Here is an 8,979-nt window from a genome sequence, read left to right on the forward strand (position 1 = left end):
ATTTAATGTACCTTAAATTCCAGTGGCAAGAAGGGAGTTGGTTCTTGTTAAAAGCAGAGAAAGAAACTGAAAGGAGGAGCCAGAGGAGGCACCTTGTCAGCAAATATTTGGTCATGCGATTCCCTGGTGGGGATGCCCAAATTGAAAACTGGAGTAAGCCCCTGTACCGTTAATGGCTGTGTAGAACACAGAATTTTAGCAGGTGTGCCTTGTTACCTGACTGTGTGACAAGCAACACCTGACTATGTGACATGTAAACTGGAGGAAGCCCCTGTACTTTCTTGTACATATTAAAGGTTCAGGAGTTTCCTCCAGTTTACAGTCTGACAACCCTATTCCCTGCCTCTGTCTGAGTAGTGATGGACATAACTCAGAACTATGTGATGTGGATTCCTTGTTATGCCATTCAGAGATTAAAAATTATTTCATGACAGGGTACTCATCTTCCTCCTCTGTGGAAGACAACTAAGCAATAGTATAGCTGAACTGTAAACCAGAGGTGCAATGAATGTTTATGACAGTAGTTACGTGTCTTGAATGAGCTGTTGTCAATATTCCCAGCATCTTAGCTCCAAAGTCAAGCAGGCCAAGTACTGGTGCTTCTTATTTCACAAATCACTGCAATCTATGCTCTTGTCATTACTATAATGACTTTTTCCAATGAGATTTTTCCAACCCTCATACTGACATCTCTCTTTACATACTGCAGTGATCAATGGTAGCAACCTTATAGGGAGATACCGTTCCTGCAGTTCAGTAGCTCAAGTAAGTTCTCTAATTCAAGTCAGGTTTTGTTTTTAAGTGGAGGAATGAACTTTCTCAATGCTCAGGAAAGTGATCACGAAACCAGAAAAGCTTTTAAAGATGTTTGTTCAGAACAATCACTCTCAAATTTCACTGACTGCAAAAATGTTGGAAGTGACACAATACCTTCCTCTAGTCATCAATGTAAAGAATTATGTTTTAGTAACAATCGAAAACAAGAGCTGGGGCCTGAGCAGATGGGAAGGTTAGCAAGGGCCAACCCATGGCATCCATGACATCCTGCCCCTGGTTCAAACTCAGGCCAGTCCCTCCACCAGTGTATCAACAGGTGGGTGTTTACACACCTGCCTGCTGCCATGCTATGGGCCTGCTGCAGTGTTGTGCTCCTTACCTGCCACTGCTGTTGTGTTTACTCTGAAGCCCCCCACTCCCCCCATCACAGCCTGTAAGGGCAGAAACAGAAAATGCTTGCCTGGCATCTACACCATTCTATTTTTGATGCCAGGTTACCCTTCTAGTCATTTGAAGAACTGTTTTTAGTGCTTTTATATTATTGAACATTTCTACTTTTCTGATTTCTGGTTTTATATGTGAGCTTTTTTTTTTTGAGGTGGGTAATGCTGGTGTCACCCTGTGCTTTATCTTTACTTTGATTATATCTCATCTATCTTTTATCTTATTATACATTAATTCCAGTTATTGCATATGTTTTACTGTCCCAGAGAATTTTTATTATTGGGCAGTTTATCAGTTCATCAACCAACCAACGATTCATTCCATAAAATACCATGCATTTATCAGGGGAAATTGTTTAGGAAAATGTATACATAGTGAAAGTAAATATAAATTGAGTAGATTTAAAGAAAAAGTGTAAGTGAAAAATTTAAAAATTCTGTACAGGATTAAAAAGTCTACATATTGATGGCAAAACAGAACATAATGAGCTTAATGTTGGAAAAATGAGAAACTGCATTAAACTGAACTGGCCAGATTTGTCCTTCACTACCAAAGTAGTTTCTGTAGCAAATATGTGAAGTGTGAAGGATAGACATGCATTTTTAAACACATCTAGAACTGCTGACAAGATTGGAACTCTCTGAAGTGTGAAAATCAGATTGTATAGTTCTTCACCCACACTATATACCCCAAACCTATATACATTGAGTATAACACCCTGAGACCAGCATACTTGGGGTAAACAGCATCATAGTCAAGGTGGGAAAATAAATTTCATAGAAAGAAATGGGGCTTACTTTCACTGAATAGACTATTTAGCTGTTACTTGAGTTCAAAGAGGCAGATTTAAGATACCCTTCATATCAACTGGGGCCTTTTCACACTACACAGTAATAATGTCATATTTCTATTTTAACTGCCATAGTTCCAGCCTATGAAATCTTGGGATCCACAGTTTAGGAAGGTGCCTTTATAATTTTATAAAATTATAAATTATATTTGTATAATCATAAATTATAAAATATAAAAAATATATTTTCATAATTCATTGTGCTATAATTGTATAGTGTGAAAGGGCCCATGGACTTTTAAGGTGCTTTTGTGAAGGTCAAAAAACCTTCAGCTATATTGGCCAGATAGAAATTGATTGATTGATTGATTGTATTTATACCCTGCTCTTCAGAAATGCTCTCAGAGCAGCCTACCAATTTGTAATTAGACAGTTTTTAATCTAAGCACACTTGAAAACTATTTTTTCTACCACAGTTTCACCTACATTTAGTTTTTAAATTATTTGCTGTTAGTCACATTCAAATTACCTTTATTTATAGTCCCAATTTAGTTTTGGAGGGAAATGGAAGCTCTGTAGTTTATAAACTGTCATGTAAATTGTCCATCCCTGATTTCCCCCAATATTTTTTATCTTTTCTGACTGTCAGTATGCCCCATTTCCAAGATTACAAATTGCCCTACCAAAACAGATATTCTGGTATGAACATAAGACATGGCTTTTTTGGTGGGAGCACCACAATGATGGAATTCTCAGTCAAAGGAGTGAGATTGGTCAAATTCTCTAAGGTTAGGCAAAAAGTGAGGAAATTCTTACCCTGCTTTCAGTGGTTTCTAAACACTACTCTGTGTGTGTGTGTGTGTGTGTGTGTGTGTGTGTGTGTATATATATATATATATATATAATCTACTCTTTTTGATTTTTTAGATTTAGAGACGGTTATCTGGTGTTATTTTGTTTGGTTTCATTTTGTTATATAAACTACTTTGGAGATACTTTTTAGGATTTTATAGAAATCTGTCATTAATGAAGCATTGCTTTTTTTTTAAATCATGTATAACCACAGGAAGAAAATTATGCCCATTAGGCAGTTATAGAACGATGTGCACTTATATGAATTACCTCCTTCAACAACACTCATTCATTGGCACCCATGGTGCAAAATCTCATATAAAGATAAAAATACAGACAGGGAAAAATATACAAGAGAAAAAAAATCCATAAGTACTGTATGCAGGAAATTGCAAAATATGTGAGTGAAATGTGTTTCTTTGCAAACATTAAAGAAAGAAGGTGCATAAGGCAAAACCTATAAATCTAATTTAGCTTCATTGTAGTGCCTCTTCTAAACACCATCCTGCTGTAATGAGGCCAAAGCATAACTGAGGGCAATATAAAACCTATTGAACTCCATTAGGTATTTAACAAGATATTTGCATTCCAAACAAGCTCTCTTAATTACAAATTAGATTATAAATGCAATACCTCTAATAACACCAAGTTGCTAAATTGTAATAGCTTACATACTGAACAACCCCTTGAGGGTGAATTTTGACACAGCCAGATTGCAAGTGACAAGCACAAACCATTGATCTTGTAAACAATGAAAGCTGCTACTCAACCAGCACTCCAATGATCAGAGACAGAGCTATTTAAATCCTGTTCTACTGTCTTCCTTGGTGTGGGACTATTCTGTCCAAATGGCAAATATAATTTCCCCCTTCTGGCAGCAAAACTACGAGGAATTCCAAGCAGATAATTTGGGGGAACTAGCATGATCCTTCCCAGTAGCTATCTCTCCTGATAGCATGGTTAACTATTTAACTCCCACATCCAAACTTTATAATTTGCTACTTGAAAAAAATATGTACTTTCTGTTTGCTAAAGGATACAATTGTCCTTCCCTTTGTCTTCAGGCACATCTAACAAAATTATCAGGCTAGGGATAAAGAACATTTTAACAGCAACAGCAGCAGCAGTTTATATGAAAGGAGCAGCATAGGTTAGAAAATATGCAAAGAAGATGGCGTAGGAACGGCTTTGGGTGGCATCTAAATGCCCTCTCACTGAGAAAGGTAATAGGTATTTGCTTGGCACAAGGATAAGAAGCCTCTTTCCTTTCCTCAGTGTTCTTGCCTTTCACCTTGAGGCCATGGCCCTCTTCACTCCCATATTTCATATAGAGAATATCTGTAACTACAGGGAGAGAATTTGTTCTGAAATGCTCATAGCCTTGGCCCTGGGTACTTAGGCATACAAAAAGAGGACACAGCCATGATCTTTCAACCATTTGGTTTCTTTGGGCAAACTATTATGGCTTCTTACAAATAACCAACAAACCACTAGTTTTGCTTCATCATTTTTTTAAATATCAAAATGTAATTTTTGGCATGCACATTATAATATTTAATCGTGTCTGAAACACTTACTAAACAATAAGATGAACACTTGTAATTTGGCAGCCTCTTTTAGTAATTTGTGATAGGTGGCAGTGAGAGAGAAAGATATTCCTCTGAGCTGCATAATGTCAGGCCTAGTTGTTTGGTAAGGAATAGTTTTTGATATTCTTCCATGTTTTCTCTCCACATATTCAGATTTTATGTTTAAGATGTCCATTCCAAATGATTTCCTGAATTTTTAAAATATTCACTTATATCTTAGTACTTGTTTAATAGCAACATAATTCAATATACAAATAAAACTCTATTTACTCTATTGTAAAGAATGTATTTATCAATATGAATAAGATCCTAGGTGCCGTGGAACTGTGTTATCCTCCATTCCTCTTGATCATTCAGATGCAAAGTGAAACAAGGGGTAATTGAAATCAGAAGCAAAAATGTATGGATCATATAATCGCACTAATGGAATAGAAGGGGAAAGTGCATATAACAAGACAGTGATGTCTGTTCTTATATCTGACTCAGATCAGGGTACTGAAGGAGACAACTTGTTTTGCATTTTAAAATTAGACACTTTGATAACAATTTTTGTGTGTAGTAATGTGTTGAGGGAGCGTGTGTGTGTGTGTGTGTAAAGGTATTGCCTGTGGACAAGGGTGTCAATGACTATAGGGTCAGTGCTCATCTCCGTTACTAAGCTGAAGAGCCAGCATTGTCAGAGACTTGTCAGAGACTACTCTGTGATCATGTAATCAGCATGATTGCACAGAACACTGTTTACCTTTCCACAGTAGTGGTACCTATTTATCTACCGTAAATACTCAACTGTAAATTGATCTCATGTAAAAGTCGAGGTAAGGTTTTGGGGCCAAAATTATGGATTTTGCCATGACCTGTGGATAGGTTGAGAGTAAAACGCACACAAAACTTGAGGAGGGGAAAGAGATCTTCAGACAAACTGAATATTTAAAGATATAAATCCTAACAATCCGCACTTGAACAAATCTGCCAAATAAAACCCCAAGCACACTTAGGCTTCCCATATGGTTGGAAATGACATGAAGGCCAGCAGACAACACACAACAACAACACACAACAACACACAATTCCTTTAAGAAATACGCATATAGAAACATTCACCACTAGAGATATAAAGGAAGAACCCAATAATGGCTGAGGCCCCCGCACCGAGACAGGCAGATGGGCTTCACAAGCTACTGGCAGACTCAGCAGCTTTTGGCTACGCATAAACATGCAGAAAAGGTCAGACTCCATGTTACTACATTGCTATTATCCTCTCTGCTTGCTGCCAGTGGTCTTACAAAGATAAAAAATAAGAAATGTGTGTACTTTGAAGAAAGCTCACATTGCAATCAAAATTATTCTTAGAATAAGCTGGAAAAAAAGGACACAATTGCTATAGACCTTGGACTATTCATTCTGCAAGAACCATCGAAACAGACCCTACCTTCTTTAATCAGCCTGGACAATACTCGCAAAGAATGTGTATTTGCTTGACCATTTTTCGCCTTGGGAGAACATGTGGTGGTACATACTGTGTAGGTTTCTTTAAAGATTAAACCACTTGTGGCTTACAATATGTGTCTGATGGATGTTGTGAATGAGGGTGGGAGAGATTTAGGCAGCCCAATAATGGCAGTGTTTGTTTCTTGTTTGTCTACAATAGTTCAAAATGTGAGGAGAAGTGAAATGTACATGTCTTTGGTCTTGTCACTATTTCTTCCTGTGGTGGCATCAGCTGGCCTAATCCACATGTGCCAGCTAGAGTAACCCATGAAACAGTTGCTGAATTCATCCGTTCAACAGGTCTATTCTAGTTGGGAGAGTAATTGGCAATAGGCCTGGACTACAAACCCTCAAGATGTCATGTGATGTGAACAATGTCCAGCCATCCAACCTTCCCTTCAGTTTAGGAAGAACGAATAGCATTAATGGGTGGTTACATGACTTTGTGCCTGACTTAGAAAGTAGTTTGCAGCTCCTGTCAGAATACATCCCCTCTGTCTGGTACATGAAGATATCTTTATCTTAGGCACTTGAAGGTCCACCTGAACTTCTATAACTTTACATTACCATGAAACAAAACCTTGTCATCGCATGGAAGTTCTTCCACTTCTAGACATTACTCTGAAATTGTGTAAGTGAAATATAAATAGCACTTTATAGTAAAATCAGTAGCATTATACATCTTCAAATGTTTTAAGGTATCCCCAAACACAGATCTATTGTCTATAGCTAAGTCCGACAACTCAATTACATCTGTTTTTACTATTAGTAGACCCATACAACCTAGGATCATGTCTTGACCAATTCTATTTAAAGTGGTGGTTCCTGGGCCGTGCTGGTCCTCAACTTTGTGGCTGCTGGACCCTGAAAACGTTCTAGGGCAATAAAGCGCAGTTGTTGGTTAATGAGCCAAAATATGGTGTTAGTTCCTTGCCACACTGAGGGAAAACCGTGTTGGTCACCCATATGGCCTAAGGAGCACTGGCCTAGACCAGTATAACACCAATAAATTAAAAAAACGAAGTCAACAGTTACATTGGTACTCAGGAAAATCTAATTACAGGAAATCTGAAGATACATCAAATTATTAGCTCTCAACTGAAATGACTTCAGTGTACCATCAATGGTCTACAATGAGCCAAGACTAATTCCTCCTACCTGTCCTGTGTGGTATAATCTGTCCTTCTTTATAAGCAACCCTCTCCCTAAAACACTTCCACTAACAGTTACAACAGGCTATGTAATAGAGACACCACACAGGGGTAGAGACTTGCAACATATGCAGCTACCACTTCCCAACTTTCATCCCCTCAAGCTCTTTACTGGCAAGATTGATTACCTCTATTCAGTATTGACATACAAGACATAAATGAATGCATGTGAAAAGCTCCACCTCCTTCTGCCATTGCTCTCTTTATATAATAAAAATAAAATATGAAATGGACATATCCTCTATGCAAAGAACCTCTCCCTCCATGCAATCAGAAACCCAGATTTTCCTTATTCTACACTGCTAGAGAACCTGTCCATTCCAGAATGTCTCCTTTCTCATCACATGTATGGAGCAAGAGAATACTGACAAAAAATGAAAGGTTAGTGTGCTCCCCTCCTTGCATGTTGAAACTAACTTTCTTATGAATGCTTGACTAGGGCTTTAACTTCCAGCTATACACATTTTGATATAATTATCTCTGCAAGATGTTATAACCCATCACCCAATCTTCAATAGTCTACACAAGTAGCATGTCCAGCCTCTGGTAAAGGGGGAAATGGACACTAAACTGTTGTAATAGAAAAAAAATTGAGAGAATGCTTTGTCTCCCAAGACTCTTTCACTGACCTTAAACTGGCTATTTTTAAACCAAAGGAACTTCAAAGTGAGACTCCATTGTGAAATCGTAAATTAAAACTTGCCAAATGTTCTATTAATCACCTGTGGTCTGACTCGAGACAACGGTTGGTTTTTTATCTCACTAAGGTCTAAATCACACTGCAGAAACAATCCAGTTTGAGCTGCTTTAACTGCCCTGGCTCAATGCTAGGGAATTCTGGGACTGTAGTTCTGTGAGACCTTTAGCTTCTCTGTCCGAGAGCTCTGGTGCCACAATAAATAAAAATCCAAGGATTCCCTAGCATTGAGGCAGGGCGTTAAAGCTGTCTCAAACTGGATTGTTTCTGCAGTGTGTTTGACCTCTTTTTAAAAATTACTATACTCAGTGTCGCAATATTTGTGTCACCATCCATACTGTTTTAGTTGTTTTAAAATTTGATATATATTTACATACATTTTAATTTTAACGTAGTTCGACAATCTCTATTTTTCTTTTAATTTCCATAATGTCCCCTCCCTCCAACCATGTTGTATATTACCAAGTTAGGATATATTATCTTATGATGAAATAGGCTACCTTCTAAGAGCAAAAAGCTTTTACTATTATAAATGTGTTGGTCTTTCATGTGCTACAAGATTATGTGTTTAGCTGCAACAGGTAACAGGTTACTCCTTGGAAATGTTATTTATGATTAGTTCTGTTTCTAATGTTTTCTCATGTTGTTGTGGGGAAAGTTAAACGTTTTTGATTCCATTCCCCTTCCATCTGTTTAGGGACAGTGAATTTGATTTTAGCACATTTTGAATGGAAAATGCATTGCAATGACTCCACAAAACGGCATGTTAAGTCAATGGTTTTATGAGCTTACTGCTCAACATATGTTAGTGGGGGGGGGGTCACCTCTGAAATTGATGTTTTTTGGAGGTAGTAGGAAGGTAGTATGGCTTGGGCCTGGTCTACTGACTCTGGAGAACAGGATTCAAATTCCCGCTTGGCATGAAAACCCACTGGGAGGACATGGTGTTTATCACACTATACTCTTATAGTGCTACTATTCCACTTTGACTGCTCTAGCTGCCTCCTGTTGCATCTGGGATTTGCAGTTTAAGGGGGGTATTTAGAATTCTTAGTCAGAGAATCTGCCGAGAATCTAAATACCCCTCCTTAAAACTGCCCAATCCCAGAATGCAACAGGAAGCAGCTAGAG

The sequence above is a fragment of the Sceloporus undulatus genome, chromosome 5, assembly GCF_019175285.1.
Source record: "Sceloporus undulatus isolate JIND9_A2432 ecotype Alabama chromosome 5, SceUnd_v1.1, whole genome shotgun sequence".
Taxonomy (NCBI): domain Eukaryota; kingdom Metazoa; phylum Chordata; class Lepidosauria; order Squamata; family Phrynosomatidae; genus Sceloporus; species Sceloporus undulatus.